The sequence below is a fragment of the Staurois parvus genome, unplaced genomic scaffold, assembly GCF_062004578.1.
Source record: "Staurois parvus isolate SC_StPar_1 unplaced genomic scaffold, SC_StPar_1.0 ptg000080l, whole genome shotgun sequence".
Taxonomy (NCBI): domain Eukaryota; kingdom Metazoa; phylum Chordata; class Amphibia; order Anura; family Ranidae; genus Staurois; species Staurois parvus.
Genome location: NW_028317876.1, coordinates 5,558,213 through 5,576,952, shown reverse-complemented (window position 1 = coordinate 5,576,952; position 18,740 = coordinate 5,558,213). Strand labels below are relative to the sequence as shown.

Sequence of the window (18,740 nt, the reverse complement as noted above, 5' to 3'; positions counted from 1 at the left end):
GACTAAACAATTAACCCTTGCAGTGCAGCCACAGCCCCAATGTACAATTCTAATGTTTCCAAGAGTTGGGCTTTTGGAGTATACCTGTCAATGAATGAATATTACTGGCCTTCTTCTAAAAGTGCTAATTGCCTAGTGATTTCTCCATTCTGTACTTCTAAGTCACAGACTCAGAACAAACCTGCAGCAAATGAGAGTCATGGAAAAGCCTGTTAAGGGATTGCGACTGGACAAGGAGGGAGCCTGCACCGCTATGCAGGTAAGAATTTCAAGGCTCTATTGTTTACTTTCATTGGGAGCAGCAGGAAGAAACAGCAGACATAACACCAACATTTGACTTCAGATCCAATTTAAATGAAACCTTTATTTAGAGTAATGTTTATTTTTGATATAGGTACTCTATAGTACAGTACTAGGGCCGCTGGTTTGAATCCCAACCATGGCACCACCTACCTGGAGTTTGCATGTTCTCCCTGAGCCTGCGTGAGTTTCCCCCGGGTACTCCGGTTTCCTTCCACACTCCAAAGACATGCTGGTAGGTTAATTGGCTCCTGTCTAAATCAGCCCTAGTATGTGTATGTATGAATGTTAGTTAGGGACCTTAGATTGTACACCCCTTGAGGGTTAGGGACTGATGTGAATGTACAATATATATGTGTAAAGCACTGCGTAAATTGATGGTGCTAAATAAGTACTTGAAATAAATAATATACTGTTTTTATAGATGGAAATAGGATGTCAGCATTGAACTTTATGTATCGATAGGGCCTAGATGTGAAAAAAATCTGTCTACAGTCATATGAATATAAAAATATATATGCTGGCATTACTGGCCTCCTCTTCCAGTTGCTGGGATTCCTGTAGCTTCAAAATTTTGGCCGCTACCAAGCTTCTCGTACAACATAGAGATCTTGAAAGCAGGCTGTCAATTACAAAAGTTAAAGACACTTCTCCCCTTCCACCTCTCAGACTCTGGAACCCTTCTGTGGAGAGAGAACCCAGCTCTCCAGTGCTTCAGACTATTTGTCACCATTCCAGTCCCCTACTAGACACTCCTCTCCAGGGATTGGCTGGAGCACGATAAGTTTTCAGGCTGGTTATTTGCATCTCCCTTCCTAAGCTCTGGAAGCTAGCAAATAGCAAATTAACCAAGCATCCCACACTAGGAGGGAGCAACATATATACTCACCAGCCACTTTATTAGGTACATCTTACTAGTACCAGGTTGGACCCCTTTTTGCCTTTAATTCTTCGTGGCATACATTCAAAAAGGTGTTGGAAACAGTCCTCAGAGATTTGGGTCTGTATTGACACAAGTTACTGTTGCATTTCTATCATCTTGAACCAGTCTGGCCATTCTCCTCTGACCTCAACAAGGCATTTTGGTCCACACAACTGCCACTCACTGGATATTTTCTCTTTTTTTGGACCATTCTCTGAAAACCCTAGAGATGGTTGTGTGTGAAAATCCTACTAGACCAGCAGTTATTGAAATACTCAGACCAGCCAGTTTGGCACCAACAACCATGCCACGTTCAAAGTCACTTAGATCCCCTTTCTTCCCCATTCTGATGCTCAGTTTGAGCTTCAGCAAGTCATATTCACCACGTCTACATGCCTAAATGCATAGAGTTGTTGCCGTGTGATTGGCTGAATAGAAATTTGTGTTACCAAGCAATTGAACAGATGTACCTAATAAAGTGGCTGGTGAATGTATACTTAGGCCCCTTTCGCACGGGCATTCTGTTTTTTTCATATTATAACATATCACCATGTTTTATTATAACAGTCACGTTTTTCAGGTCACATCAGTTTTTCGTTAGTTTACATCTGATTTTCATCCATTTTTTCATCAGTTTACATCCATTTTTCATCTGTTTACATACATTTTTCGTCTTTTCTAAAACGGGAGAAAAATAGGGTTTTCTTCTTTTGAAAAAAATGGATGTTAACTGATGTGGACATAATCACCCGTTTACATCTGCTAGTCCATAGAAATGGCTCGTGTGAAAGGGGCCTTACCCATTTTCAGCCAACACAGGCCTGGCCATGTGATCCCCTGCGTCAGCCAGTGGTGGCTGCAAGTGAGAAGAGAGAGTGCTCCAACACCAGCTGGTAAAGCTGGGAGCGGCGATGTCACCTATAGGCTCCCATGGCCCATCTGTTGTCAGTGCTCCCTCCTCTCCCCTGCAGCCACTGCTGACTGACACAGGAGAGCGGGACCACAAGACCGTTTCGGAGTGAGTTGAAAATAGGCAAGTATATACAGTACAACCTTCTTACACAGATTAGTCAGCATAGGTGTTAGTTGGAGGGAGGGCCCAGTTTTAAGACTAGTTTTATTCCGGAATCGACTTTAACTCCTGCAGTGCCATAAGTTCAGCAGTAGGAAGAGGACCTGTCATCACTGCACAGACTTCTCCAGGATCCAGCTTCCGGACAGGTGTGGGATAAGCTGTACTTCATTGCAGGTAAGTTATGTGATTATTGCTATAGGCAGCACAGTGGCTAAATGGTTAGCACTTCCACCTGGCAGTACTAGGGTTGCTGGTTCGAATCCCAGCCACGGCACCACCTGCCTGGAGTTTGCATGTTCTCCCTGTGCCTGCGTGGGTTTCCTCCATGCACTCCAGTTTCCTCCCACATTCCAAAAGACATGCTGCTAGGTTAATTGGCTCCTGTCTAAATTGGCCCTAGTATATGTATGCATGAAAGTGAGTTAGGGACCTTAGATTGTACGTGTATATATGTGTAAAGCGCTGCGTAAATTGACAGAGCTATATAAGTACCTGAAATAAATATATAAAATATTTATTTTTTACTAAACTTCAGCTTTATGTGGAATATTTTTGGGAAAAAGGAAGGTGTTTGAAACAGCTGATAAGCCAGATCATAAAGGTACCGCTATGTTTACATGCTTAAGGAATACAGAAGTTCACATTAAATCTGTACAGCCTCTCTCTTTGGGGGTATTCTCCTATACGTGGTTCCCTGATCTGAACACATACAAGAACATAGCTGGGTCTCCTGTCTATTTGCTTAGGCCTGTAATAGATGACATTTGAAATATATCAAGCTTTATGTATTAAATTTACAAGCAGATTTGAGAATGTTACTAGTAGACATTTTACACGGGGCAATGTGTATTTTAGGTTTACTGATGTGTTAATGACATGTGATAATAAAAGCTGTAATTATTCTATTAGGCAGGTGTAGTAGGCTCTTTGTACAGATGTAGTACGCAATGCCAAATTCAACAAAAATACATATATCTGGAAACCCTGGTAACCCGTTTGTGTATGCATGCGTCACAGCCAAGTTCATCAAGGCCTGTACTGTTCTATGTGACTATATCCTGTTAAAAGGGGAAAAGGAGAGACGAATATACGAAGAAAAAAACATTCCCAATCTGACACCACCTTTGGAAAGTTCACAAAGGCATCACTGTGTCCCCAAACCTGCACAGAATGTTACTGTTTGCTGCTCTGAGCCCAGAGGTAAAGTGAAGGAAATAAAAGGCATTCCACTTTTCCCAGGAGACTTCTTTCTTGTAGCTGAATGTGGCTGGTTCTGAATGGCCTGTGTCTACCTTCCATGACCTCCTCTGTACTGTACAATACAAGTGTTTAACCAGTGATTGGCTACCAAATATATGGAGCTCTACAGCACAGCTTCATTACATATACAAAAGTCAATTAGACTAACATTTCCTAAGAAAAGTGAATATATAATGGGTTTTTTTCCCCAGGATCAAATTCTTAGAATATTCTAGATCGGTGCCAAGATTTTTTTTAAAGCATACATTTTGTTGTGGTTCAAGACATATGTTTAGAGAACGTAATATTGACATTAACCACTCACCCTCCAGAGGATTAACCCCCCCCCCATTGTTTGTGTTACGGCGCTGCATTGCTATAACTGACAATTGCGCAGTCGTGCAACGCTGCACCTAAATGAAATTTACGGCCTTTTTTTCCCACGATTTGAGCTTTCTTTTGGTGTTATTTCATTGCCTGGGCGCTTTTTATTTTTTGAGAATTTTGCCAAAATTTTGAGAAAAAAACAATACTTTTGACTTTTTGTTATTACACATGTTCAGTAAAAAAATTTTTTTTTTTAAATCTACTTTCATCATAAATTTAGGCCAAAATGTATTCTGCTACATGTCTTTGCTACAAAAAATCCTAATACATGTAAATTAATCGGTTTATGTTAAAGTTATAGCGTTTACAAATGGAGGTATATATATGCTTAATTTTTACTAGTAATGGCGGCGATCAGCGACTTATAGCGCGACTGTGGGACTGCGGCGGACATTCTGACACTGGGGGGGGAACTGACTTCCCCAGTGACACCAATACAGTGATCAATGCTAATAAAAAGCTCTGACACTATACTAATAGCACTGGGCAGGAAGGGGTTAACATGTGGGGCGATCAAAGGGTTAACTGTGTGCTGTTTTACTAGGGGCTGTGTCTGTGTGCTTCACTGTAAGCACACTACTTTTCATGGCTGGGCTGTGCAGATGGGATCTCGTCTGATCCCATCTGGTACATATGTCTCAGGAAGACAGAGGTACTCATAGCGTAAAACCATAAAACATTTATTAACAATACAAAAGAGTTGCACTTCCAATATAGGAGTGTCCGCCCAACACTAAGGTTCAAACGTGCAATCAAAAATGTGTTGCATAGTCCGGCGGTGTAATCCAGCCGTGAGCTTGCAGACTGTGTGGGGTGACATCACAATCCTAACCAACACATACGCGTTTCAGTGTCAAGCCATCACCAGAGGTGGATGGATGTGCCATGGCCTGCACTTAAATACCATTGGAAACATCAATGTCAAAGAATAGTTTAAAACACCGACATATAATCCTTGTATTATCTTCTAAATATTTTCTATTAATGATTCTTCAATCAATGTAATACGTCCTCTTCTTATCTCACGGTTTGTACATATATGTATGAATGGCTCTCTCTAAAGGACCATACCTACATTAAAGAGGCACTGTACTATTAACATATCCTACTAAAAATTATTAAAATTACAAACGAAATCTGATAATATAGCCCCAATAACCTATTAAAACATTAAAATGCTGTAATGTGAACTTATCAGAAAAATATATTAAAAATGACTCAAAAAAAATTCAAATCTAGCTCAGTATTCAAACCTCTTGGATCAAGGGTCTCCATTTCATATATCCATTGGGTTTCTTTTTTCGAATGTCTATATTTCTGTCTCCACCTTTCCAATTCGGTCTCACACGTATCCCGTAAAACACAATCCTTAGGATCTTTTTTATGTTTTTCTTTAAAATGTCTGGATACACTGTGCTTGGTATAGCCTCTCTTTATATTAGAAATGTGTTCTACTATTCTCACATGTAAATTCTTCTTTGTTCTCCCTATGTACTGAAGCCCACACTTGCATTCCAGCACATAGATCACATGGTGAGGTTGCAGGAAATTTTTGAATTTGATGGCAAAATACATTTTTCTCTCTTAATGGGTTGTCTACTTGTTATTCTGCATGGTCTACACCTATTACATCAAAACCCTTTTTCTCAAAGAACTGGAACATTTTCTTTGGAGGGTCTAACACATTATACACTATTTTAGTTCGAAGCGAAGGTGCTCTTTTATAAATAAATTCAGGTTTATTTGTGAGGATTTTTTTTCAGTACTTTATCTTTCAATAAAATGTGCCAATGCTTCAGAAGAAGGTTTCCTACTTCTTTATATTGCAAATCATAATCAATGATCAGTGGGATTTTCACTTCAATGAATTGATACAGGATATGCACATTGGATATTTTTCCACTCAGATTGAATATGGTTTTTATATGAAATTTTCTCACATTAAATATTTTTATATGAATTGTTTTTGATATTGATATACTGACACGATATGCTGTGTTGTGTTTGCACTTTACATTTAGTTAGTTCTTAATTTAGAGTTTGACATTTAACAGAAGGTCCAATAGTAAGAGTGGTTGTATTGTATCAATTTTAATGTTCAATATATGTAATGATTAAGAGAACTGTCAGAAACTGCAGACCTAATAGAGGAAATGAGGGCCAGATAGTGTTGACATGCTATATTTGTGGCTTGGGTCACACTGCAGAAGACAATATAAAACTGGGAACATGTTACATGAGGCTTGTAGAGATCAACTCTATTACCCTAATCAATGCTCTCACTACAGACTGCTGAGGTCTGAAGGCCACATACCAAAGGACCATCTGTGGTCCTTGAGCACCAGGTTGGGCACCAAGGCTTTAAGGGCTCAATCCCACAGGTGTCGAGGCCGGTACAGTGCACAGCATGTCCTGCACAGCTGCAACCAGCGGCCTGTTAAACAACAATCAATGATAGGCTGAAAGACACAGCGGCTGTACAGATCCTCCTTCACATCTGAGTGCTTTCATCCATACGGGGACAGAGGCTTGGCCCTGGACTCAGACAGACTGTGCATCCATCCCTATACTGATCAAAACACTCAGATATGCATGAAGATTCATACAGCTGCTGCCTTTGTCAGTCTGATATTCTTACTTAACAGGCTGCTGGCTGCAGCTGCACTGACAACCTGTCACTCCTGGGTGCATAAACAGTCCTTCTGCATACTGTATGGGCCTATGCACCCCCATGAATAAGCCCTAAGGCTAAGTTCACACCTATGCAGTTTGCATTTGACCCATTTCTGCATAGCGTTTTGTTTTGCACCTGCGTTTTTGCAGCGTTTTTTTTCCTTGTTGCTAGGCAGATTTAAAACGCAAAACACATAAAAAATGCTACAAAAACACGGCAAAAACGCACTGCATGCTTTTCTGCAGCGTTTCCATTGAAGTCTATAGAACCAAAAACGCAACTTTTTGCGTTAAAAAAAAGTTCCTGACCCTTTCCAGAAAACGAGATGTGAAAGTGTTCCATAGGAAATCATGTTAAATGGACTGTAATGCGTTTCTGCAAAACGCTGCAGAAAACGCTTCGGTGTGAACCTAGGGTAAAGCTGAACTCCAGTCAAACAGATAAATACACATATTAACTACATACAGGTTGTTAAACCTGCAAGGGAGAGGACCTAATATTTATTTGCTGCAGTTTCATTTTCATTTACAAGTCCCCCTCCCCACCCTTACCTTGTGACTGGATAATGAGAAGAGAAGCAGCACACTGATAAGCTCATCTCTCTGCTACTCTGCTCTCTCCTCATATCAGCATGGCTCCTTGCAGCGCAGCACACCTGATTGGCTCTTTTTACAGCAGAACTAAGAGAGGGAGAAGCTAAGAGAGGGAAAAGCAGCACAGACTGTACAGTAGGGTGTAAAATTGATACCAAATCAAATTCAGGGATCTACACTGCATGTATTAAAAAACAATACATTTAATGACATACTAAATTTTACAGAGCTTCCTTTTAAATCAGTATATTTTTCTTGTTTCCATTCACACACTACTGCGGCTCGGCCCCACCCTGCCCCTGCTCTCTCCTCATTGGCTCACTGGCTGTGACTGACAGTAGTGGGAGCCAAGTGCTGCCACCTCAGCCAATGAGGAGGAAGAGTCCCCAGAGAGCTGAGACTCGTGCACATTGCTGGATTGAGATGTGGCTAAAGTAAGTAATGGGGAGGGGGGGCTGCTGCTGATGGTAAAAAACCTTGAGCCTTTACATCCACTTTAAGTTTTACTTTAAGCATATAGCTATCATACACAGAACTGTCTCCAGGCACAGACCAGAAGGGAGGGCATTGTGTCTCTAAAGAATGGTCACCAATGTAAGAAAGAATAAAAAAATGAAATATTATAATAGAATTGTTAGTAGTTCTGCTGAAAAGTAAGGTTTCAGTATCAGGATTGGGCTCATGGCTAGGCGTCAATTTCAGAATTTGATTACTATAAAGGATACAATATTAAAATATTATAAGCACTAGAAGTAATATTGCCCAATAAGTTTCAGCAACAAAGATGTACTTCTGCATATGGCGATAAAATGTGCTGAAACATGTGTGCTGATACTACTGTGCCAAAAACAACCATGGCAATTCTCAGGTGTCAAAAAAGTAGGTGTAAACCCATTCACTAAATCTTGTATATAGTCATTAACCTCTTGGCGCCGGCCGTGCGCAACTGTGCGGCCTCCCGGCATCTGGGCCTTGACACCGTGCGGCCGCACATTTGCGTGCAATTAAAACAAACATGTGCTGAGAGCGCGTGCCCTGCACGCTCCCAGCACACATGTCCGGTACTCACTGAAAGGTCCTGATCTCCTCTTTCAATCGGGACCTTTCCCGATCATGTGACCGAATGACCCTAAAACCCTGCCCCGCCTCCCGGCTTCTGAAACCCTTAAAGGACCAGGAGGCGCCGACGCCAAGGGGTTAAAATTAAAGCAGTGTTAAACCCAAAAGCAAACATTTATTATTATGCAGCCTACCAATTTTTAGATGTGATGGCTACAGTTTTCTAGGCTCTTACTTTTATTTTCACCTGGTTATCCTGCCAGTAAGTCTGTTGTTTTTTCAACAGAACAAACTGTCCTGAAAATAAAGCAGTTAGAGGGTTGAGACAAACCATTTACAACTGACAGGGGTACTTACAATGATCAGCTTTTATTTATTTAAAACCTTTAGGCCAAAAGTGAAAAAAAAATGGATACTGTAACATCTTGTCTGCCTGCAGTGTGAGCTGGAATTCAGCTTCAGTTTGTTTGTGTATCTAAATCTGCTAGTACATCTAATTTCCCTCCCCCCAGACTGACAATACTGCTGTCCAAAGGTACCCCCTGTGCTCCTTCATCCAGAGTGGGGGCACTCTAATACAGGAGATGTGTTACTAGGGAGATTACCAGGTGAAAACAGAGGGGAAAAAGCCTTAAAAATGATTGGTAAGCTGCAATATATTGGTTTTTGGTTTAATACCGCTTTATGTTTCAATCTTTTTTAAATCTGCATATCTGCACATCCTGCCAGGTTCTTGCTAAAGCACATCCTGAATTTTCTGTCCCAATGCCCTTTCCCTTTCTCCCCATTGTTCTTCTGTGTGTCCCCCTGTCACACATCTTCCCAATGGTGACAAGTGGCTATGTTGTCACACATTGCACAGGCATTGTCCACTGTTGTCACCATCAAGACATCTAACCTAGGAAATGACCTGCAGCAGTCTCAGGAATATCTGTATACAGATTGGAAGTGGCTGTAGGAGATCAGTAGTAAAAAACAGCATTAAACAGGACAACAATAAAAGTAGTGCTTTATGATATTCAGATCTTTAGCAAATGAAAGGTATTTAAGTTAACAGTATACAAAAAATGATGCAAAACTGAACCATATTCAAAGACTTATTATAGATTACTATAGAAAAGCCAATAAGTAAATAAATATATAAACACAAACAAAAATGTAAATTATCCAGAACGCCTGCATCTTTAATAACTTTGGCTAGCCAATACAAGTATTCACTAAAACATCATCATTTCAGGTTTTAGGGCTGCTTCACACCAGATGCAGTTAACCCTTTGAGGACCATAAGATTACGGAACGCCAAAAGAACCAATTTTTTGTTTTTAAAGTTCGTACACTTCAGTTGCTGTAACTAAGCCATTTCTTGAAATAATTGGCAAAAAGCTAGATCCATTTGTTGATAAGAACTAATATTTTGACTCAAACCAAAAAAAAAAAAAAAAAGTATTTTAAGTTCTTAATCAGATGATACAGGCAATTAAAAACATGGGACAAATACGTCCCTTGGTCCTCAAAGGGTTAAGGGTGTTTTTATTCTGCATCAAAAATGCATGCACAGTGTTTAACACGGATTCCAATGGCATAGTTCACACCAGTGCACTGCAATTGCAGTAGACAAAAGTAGAAAATGCTGCATCGTTTCTGTATGGAACACATCTGGAACATGGCAAAACACATAAAAAAATGCACCGGAATTCACAGGGAAAGGGAAAAAATGCAATAAAACGCATGAACAATACACTGCAACACAACAACGCACATGCAGAAATGCATCCGGAACACAGAAATTGTGGTGTGAACCAGCCCTAAGGCTAGGTTTACACCTATGCAGTTTGCGTTTGATCCATTTCTGCAGTGTGTTTTGTGTTTTTTTGCACATGCGTTTTGAGGGGTTCCTTTTGGTCGTTTTTTCTTGTTGCTAGGCTGATTAAAATGCAAAACTCATCAAAAACACAAACAAAATACATAAAAAAACGCAGCAAAAATGTATTACATGCTTTACTGCAACATCTCCATTGAAGTCTATAGAACCAAAAATGCTACTTTTTGCGTTTAAAAAAGTCCCTGATGCTGTCCACAAAATGCATGGGTGATAACGTGGAGATGTGAACATATCCCATAGGAAATCATGTTAAATGGACTGTACTGCGTTTCTGCAAAACGCTGCGGAAAATGCTGAGGTGTGAACCTAGACTAAGGATGCATGTGCAGCTGATGTGTTTTTGAAGCCTGTTTTCCAGCATGTTTTGCGTTTCTCATGTGCGTTTATAGGTTTTTACTGCATTTTGCGTTTATAGGATATGTTAATTTTTTTAAGGGTTTTTATTTTTGAATTTTACAAAACATTACCACGTGGCAACAAATAGTAACAATGCCCTGATAGGCTCCTAATAATAACAATTCTCTGTTAGGCTGGGATGTGTTAATGTTGCTAGGAGGAGGTGTCTCTTGTCATGCAGGAAAACGCACCAGAAATGCATGTACATGCATTTTTGATGCAATTCCGTTGAAGCCTACGGAGCCAAAAACGCACAACGTAAAAAAGTCCCTGTATATTTCCAAAAAAAACGTACCAGTGGAAAGTGCATAGATGTGAACATGTCCTGTGGGAACGAATGTTAAATCTGTAAACGCACTGCAAAACACATAAGTGTGGACTTAGACTAACACAAGAAATAATGCAAGATCAGAAAAAGTATACAGATACTGCAAAAAGGACAAGGACTAAAATGTTCTCAGTGCAAAGCTACTATCAGGGGCCGTGTGTAAATGCAGACTATAGCAGATGACCAGTTGATGGTGCTCTCCAATGTACTAAAACATGTAATTATCAGTGGATACATGACCAATGATAGCTGGTAATGAGAAAGATTTGACACCTGCTTTGATATAGTTAGTGATACAGAGATACTCTACATTGTGCCTATTTCAAAGTACTTGGTATTATTCCACTACCCGGTGAATACAGAATTGGACATCGTGTAAATGATTATAGCTGGGCTTATTCAATATAGCAGTGTAAAGGGCAAATATGTTGTACAAAATTAAGTAACCAATCAAATCAGTAAATGACTGCCCATTGTCTACTATGGTTTTATGGTATGATATTTTTTGGCTTGCTGAATCTGCCGAATAGTAACAGTGAATTTAGGGGACCTCGTGTCCTGTACAGTAAGGAGCCAATGCACAGACAGTCTACCACCAGTGTCATCACTGCAAGAGGATACCAAGGTGAGCAGGTGCCTAAAAAAGGAAGACAACCTAAATGAGACTCGGCGTCTCCAGTCTTAGAAAAGGACTTCAGTCCATACTTTGGGATGTGCTTGGGATGACTTAAGCAGCTAGAGATATGAGCTATCACCCTACACTAAGGAATTTTTTCAAACAATCTACTGACAGGAGTGAGGACAAGACCCTTGGCACTCCGGGTGACCTGTTTCAAGATGATGGTCAGCTATTAGTACTCTGAACATCCTAAAGTAAAACCACAACTATTGCCAATAAGCCATATATGTTCAACTCTTAGCAAACAAATTAGTGCTAATGTCTACTTCAGCAAGCAGAGCTAGAATTACATGTGAGAATAAATGATTTTCATATTAAGTGAAACTTCAGATAAAAAAATAAAAATGTGCAAACAGGCAAGATTTTTAATGCAGAAGAGCCATGCTTTGTCTTTTCTGCATGAAAATTAACTACCAGCCTGCCCACCCCTGTACAGTGAGCTTGGCAAAAACCGACTGAACTCCCATGACTGCGCAGGAGTGACGTCCAATTAGCACAAACAAAAGTCCAGTGCTGTTACCCATTAAGTGTTATAGCAATAGAGCTTACAGGTGCTTGATCAGCAGTTGCACATCTGAAAGTAATAGTCCATAAAGATGATCTACACAACTGATGTCACTCTAAAATCCTGCTTTTATTCAGAAAACCACAGTGGTATAATACACAAATACAGTCATCTGACGCGTTTCAGCCTACATGGCCTTAATCATAACTGTGGAAGTGATGTCATCCCTGCCTGGCTAATGAAAGAAGATTTCAGCAGCCGATAGGGAGCTCCAGGATGTCACAACCTTGGAGCCGAGGTGAGTATAGTTCCGCTTTAAGAAAGAAAGATTCCAAACTAGTTACTGACAATGCAGCCGTGTTCAAAACTTTTTAGTCTTTAATATTTACATCTAAGGCTAGGTTCATATTACTGCGTCTGCGTCCTGCATATAGGGCAACCTATTCATTGCAATGGGCTGCCCTATCTACATAGTGCTGCGGGACCAAGCTGTTTGCAGCATGCAAAAACACAAGCATTTGCAGATGCATGGGGGTGCCATTAAAAATTAATGGCACCCCTGCGCGTTTCCCTATGGGTCATGAATGCACACAAATTTGGACACGTTCTCGACCCTCAATAAAATGACCTAACCTAGTTACCATTAGTAGGAAAATCTGCATGACTCGGAAGACATAGTAACACAGACAGCCATACAGATCAGACTGGCCTTCTCTGACAATAAGGGCTCATGAATACACCCGCAAAGATGCAGAGGTTTTATTACTAATGCACCTTAAAGAAGAACTTCAGTCTCCTGTCTGTTTGCTCCACTACCACCCTCTGGCACCTCTATTATGGTGCCTGCACACATGAGCTGAAGGGCTCTGCCCAGCTGTCAGGTCTTGACAGAGCCCTTTGGCACATCTGCACACACTCCATTTATGCGCAAGGATGGGAATGTTTTTGGATGTGCGGGGGAAACAATGAATGTGCGCAGATGTGTGGGGAAACTTGTGCATGCGAACCCGAAGCCCTGTACACGCAGAATCTGGGAAGATGACCCCAGCTGTAATTCTTGCCTAGGCCAGAAATATGGAAGTACTGTTTTGCGGCACAATAGATATTTATCACTTTAAGAGGAAGGGGAGAGGAGGCAAGGCATAAGGACATTAGGCTTAGGGTGAAGGTCTGCTTTAACACTGTTCTATTGTTTTCAATGGACCCATGCACACAGAACGGAAGATTTGGGGTACATTCACGCCGGTGATTAAGGCTGGTGGAAATTGTAGTGGCTATTCTCAGTGGCTATGTGCAGCCACCAGCCGCAATATAATGACAGGTTGCCAGTGGCCGCGGCTATTCGGGACTCTCTGCACAGCCAGCGAATACTTGCAGTGACTACTGACTTTTCGGAGAGAGAAGAGCTGCAGCAACTGGTGGCCTATCATTATAGTGAATGGGGCTGGCGGCCGCACATAGCCACTGAAAGCCGCAGCAGGAAACTGCCGCTACTATTCACACTGGCTCCAATCTCTGGTATGAATGTATCCTTACTAAAACTGGTACACACAGAATCTGGTGCAGCTGTGCAGAGTAACCAATCAGCTTCTAGGCTTTAGCCCCCGGTCACATCAAAGCCAATTTTGAAATTGTGCGACTTACAGTGAAGTCGCATGATTTCAAAATCGGGTGTCCTGCCGATTTCAGTTGCAAATCGCAACAAAAGTAGTGCATGCAGAAATCGGTGTGGCTCCAACTCTAATAGCGGACAATAGGGTGCAACTTGGCATACGATTTGCAAGTCGCATGGCATGCAAATCGCATGCCAAGTGACGCCTGATGTGACCGGGGTGTTATTGCTAAAGCCTAGTTAAACAAGCTGAAGTTAGAAGTTGATTGGTTACTATGCACAGCTGCTCCAGATTCTGTGTGCACCAGTTTTAGTAAATTACCCCACTGGTGTGTTAACATCAGTAAACTTGCACTCCATTTGGATCCCTAATTTTGTTATATACTTATTTTTAAAGTGTGTAACGCATATGTATGTAAATTTAATGGAGGTAGAATTTTCATGCATCTATACGCGTGTAAACGCATGCACCTTGCTGACCATGTTTTGGTCTCTACCAGCATGATCCTATGTACAGAACCAGTAATTTCATTATGGCCATAATCATGTACCCTAAATTGTAGTTGTTAACATCAACATATTAACAGATAATGCATTTAATCCAAAGGGGTAGAGAGCTAGGAAAACACTACTGATGCTTCTTACTTGCATGTAACTGAGCAACAATAGTGATCAAAACAGGATTCCTAACCTGTACAGTGGATATTCACTTCTTAGAGAAGCCAGGATAGCCAGGCAGTGTCTGCCTCAAATCATATTTATGACAACTGTCATCTCCTGTCTATAGGACAACATCTACTACTATAACAAGAGTGTGCACGCTCCACATGCGGTATATTTGTAACAGTGTTTACACAGAGAATTCAACTAGCTACATTGTAAACACCCCATTGCTACTGCATGGACAAACCTGTACACTCAACACATTCAATGCCAGTCTGAATACAACCATAGATGGTACAGCTGGCATCCAGGACCCTGCCAATACATACAGTTCTAGCCGCCCCCAATGAAAACAAAACAGGAAAATAATTCCAGAAATAGCCGCGTTCAGACAATCAGCAGCCACTATAGTAGGCGATTTAATGCGGCATTTTCAACATATTTTTGGCAGTGTGTGTATATATATTTGGAAGCCTTGTGCCAAATCCATAAAACTCATTCAACATTTTCATTATATATATAAAATATATTTTGCTATTCTGTTATGTTCATATAGTTCTATAACTTCCGGTCATTATTGTTGTGACAAATGTACACAGAAATACCGCTATACCGGTGATAAGGAAAGTGGGGATTAATAAGCCCCCTTAAACACTGAAGTCATTTGTGTAAGTATTGTGTCGCAGACTACATTCTTCTGGGACAATCTACAGCATATTCATATACACCTTCCTCACGGTTACAGGAATCTGACGTTGTTCCATTGGTCGCACTGCTGCGAGACAGATTTTTGATAAATATCTACGACCCTGTTTTTGAATTTCACAGGTTGTGTGCACAGAACTTAACATTTACTGTCTGTAGCACAGGTATACTGTACACACAGTGAATTCACACTGACGTGCAATAAAATGCAGAGAAAACAGATGTACATTTCCATTCATTTTATGTGCCTTGATTTGCACTGATCTGAATTTTAACACACTTGTAAAATGCAGATCAAGGCAGCACAGACAATAAAAAACAATTGTTTTTTATGTGTCCTGTTTACACTACAATGCTGCATTGACCTACAGTGCATTAAGTTGCAGCTGTTTATAAACAGAAGAAAGAAAAAGACTACCAATACAGGTGAGATCAATAATAAAGTATTCTCCAACTCTTGGTCCTTTATCCTGATCTATAACTACATGAAAGACCAGATTAACTACATGAAAGTCTGTCAAGGTTTAGAAAGCCCTGAAAAAACACAGCTTCAGCTCAGTAGGCAAATTGTCAAGCTGTCAAATCTTCCAAAGCTGAAATGAATCCCTGCACAATGTTGGCAGGTGAGACGACAATCACCGAGAATGAAACCTAGATTTCTTTTCACCTATTCCCCAAAGATCAGTAAACTTTTTTCAGGATCTGTGACACCGATAGTGCCAGTGTTGCTCGGTCTAGTGTTTAATGTGACACACAAGTAAGGCATTTACTTCCAATGATAACATTCATCCTGTTAGGGCTTAGCACTAAGCCTCACTTGGCTAAACTTTCAGGGGAAAAGCCTGTGATCATTAGCTCTTGCTAATGATCACAGCAAAGGAACAGTGCACTAGTAAAACGACAATGAATGACGTGAGCTAAAGATGGCCACATTAGAGAGGTGAGATGACAGTACATACCAGGCAGGTGTGTGCAGGGCTCCAGGACAAGTGCAGTCCAGGTACACGCTGTTGCTTCTCTCCGCTGCAGTCGGTGTTTATTTAAACCAGGACTTTCAGCTGCAGCAGTTTCGGTTTTGGCCAGATCCAGAGTAAGCCTACAAGGAGCAGGAAGAGAGACACAGGCAGTCAGTACAGAGACAGGGGAGAGGGCAGGAATTTCAGCTGCTACTGTTCTCAGAGCATTGAGCTATTTCCAGCCAAAGCAGACGGGTTTGTCTGCAATCAGCCAGTGCACACAGAGACCTCCCTTTCTTCCTCTCCAGGGGCTACCTATCACACGGGCCCTTCACCAGCACATTAATAGTGAAGGAGGCACAGTGTGCATGCCAGCCTGGCTTACGTTTAGGACAAGGCGATGACATAGAGGGACACTAAGCTGATAGCAGCACAGGACGGTGTCAGGTAGAAGTGACGCAAATCCATGGAGGCATGATGATGGGGAAAAGTCTGCTACAACTACTATCACCAGTTCTTCTCTGTACATATTTTGCCCATAGACTTGGCACTGAACCAGTTTCCTTTTATAGTGTAATGAAGATTCTTCTGAGCCTCCAGTGGTACATGTCAGGCTCCATGCACACAAGCATTTTTTTTTTTTAAGTGTTACAAAACCCAGGACCCTGCATTCACTATATCTGGTCTCCCACAGTACATAGGAAATGCAATTATTTTAGAAAATATAAACTGCTAAATACCTTTTTGTCACCAGCAGTTAGCACAGTCTCTTGACTTCTAACAGTTTCCAGCAGAGCACTGGTTAAAACTTGTAGGAGGAGTTTTCATTCTCCTCTCACTGTCCTATGAGACTGCAGGACACCTGACCCTCTATTTGGACAGTGCTTACTGGCCCTGTGTTGATCACATGCACTTTCCCAAGAAAAAAAAAAAATCTATCAATACACATCAAACTGAGCATGTGCAGCTTGCCCCCACGGCTCTGCTCTATCAAAATATAGATTGAGGACAGTAGAAGAAGGGGAGGATCAGAGAAGACAGGATCAAACATCCTTTTGCACATTGCAGAGGATTAACCCCTTAAGTTCCACAATGAGTATAACAAGCATGCTTTACTGCATATACAGACTGATTTTACTATTGTGGGTTTAGTAACACTTTATGCTCCAGGAAGCTGTTGTCAGCATTCTTTCTGCTCCTAGAAGCTATATAGTGTTATCCTACATGTCCATGCATATTACTTTAGTCTAGTATTATTATTATACAGGATTTATATAGCGCCAACAGTTTGCTCAGCGCTTTACAATATAACGGGAGACAATACAGCAACAATACAGTTCAATACAAGAGGGATAGGAGGACCCTGCTCCTCGGAGCTTGCAATCTAGGGGGGGAGGGGCTAGTGGTACAAAAGGTAGTAACTGTTGGGGATGGACTGGTAGGAAGAGTAGAAGATTCCATTATTAGCTGCCGGCAGGATAGGCTTCCCTGAAGAGATAGGTTTTCAGAGATCGCCTAAAAGTGAGCAGAGTAGGCGATAGTCTGATAAATTGGGGTAGAGAGTTCCAGAGGATGGGGGAAGCTCTGGAGAAGTCCTGGAGATGAGCATGGGAGGAGGAGACAAGGGAGCTAGAGAGCAGGAGGTCGTGCGAGGAGCGGAGAGTACTGAAGAGGGGATAGCTTGCAATTAGGTAGGCCAATGAGGAGGGAGTTACAACAGTCAAGGCGAGATAGAACAAGGGAGTGAATAAGTTGCTTAGTGGTTTCCGAGGTTAAGAACGGCCGTATCTTGGAGATGTTGCGGAGGTGAAGTCTACAAGATTTAGACAGCAATTGGATTTGGGACTGAAAAGACAGATGGGAGTCTAGGATTACACCTAGTACCCTGGCATGAGGGGAGGGACTGATGATTGTGTTATTGATCTTGATGGAGAAGTCAGGGGAGGGGGCATGGGCTGGAGGGAATACTAAGAGCTCAGTTTTGGAAAGATTGAGTTTGAGGAAGTGGAGTGACATCCATGCCGATATGTCACTTAATAGGTTTGTAATGCGAGAGGAGACTGAAGGGGTGAGGTGAGGGGTAGAAAGATAGATTTGTTTCATCAGCATAGAGATGGTACTTAAAGCCATGGGAGTTTATCAAGTGACCAAGGGAGGAGGTGTAGATGGAGAAGAGAAGGGGTCCAAGGACCGAACCAGGAGAGAGCAGAGTCTCGGTGACCAAGAGATTTTTGAGGAGGAGGGGATGGTCAACCGTATCAAAAGCCGCAGAGAGGTCAAGTAGTAAGAGTATGGAGTAGTGGCCATTGGTTTTAGCAGTTAGTAGATCATTAGTAAGATTTAGTAGGGCAGTTTCAATGGAGTGTAGTGAGCGAAAGCAGACTGTAAAGGGTCAAGAAGGTTGTTGTCAGTGAGGTAGGAGCTCAGGCGATTGTAGACTAAGCATTCTAGGAGATTAGAGGTAAATGGCAGCAGGGAGATGGGTCTTAAGTTGTTCATGTTGGTGGGATCCAGGGAGGGCTTTTTAAGTATAGGAGTGATGTGTGCGTGCTTTAGAGGGGAGGGGAAGGCACCGTTAGAGAGGGAGAGATTGAAGATGTGAGTGAGGGAGCATAGGATGGAAGAAGAGGGTGACTGTAGTAGTTGTGAGGGGACAGGATCCAGGGGGCAGGTAGTGAGACGGGCTTCTGAGAAAACCTTAGTGACCTCTTCGGTAGTAGCACAGTCAAAAGAGGAAAGTGTTGAGGGAGGTTTAGTATAAGGTA

General features: G+C 41.6%; 1 protein-coding gene across 8 annotated transcripts in view; it reads right to left on the bottom strand.

The window, feature by feature from the left end:
- The window catches only part of SORBS2 (sorbin and SH3 domain containing 2), a 382,944-nt gene that overhangs the window by 278,706 nt on the left and 85,498 nt on the right, over window positions 1–18,740 (bottom strand). For all 8 annotated transcript variants that reach the window (XM_089669587.1, XM_089669588.1, XM_089669590.1 and 5 more), the window contains exon 2: window positions 15,979–16,115. The gene's annotated coding sequence lies outside the window, so the exon portion shown is untranslated. The remainder of the gene's footprint in view (window positions 1–15,978; window positions 16,116–18,740) is intronic.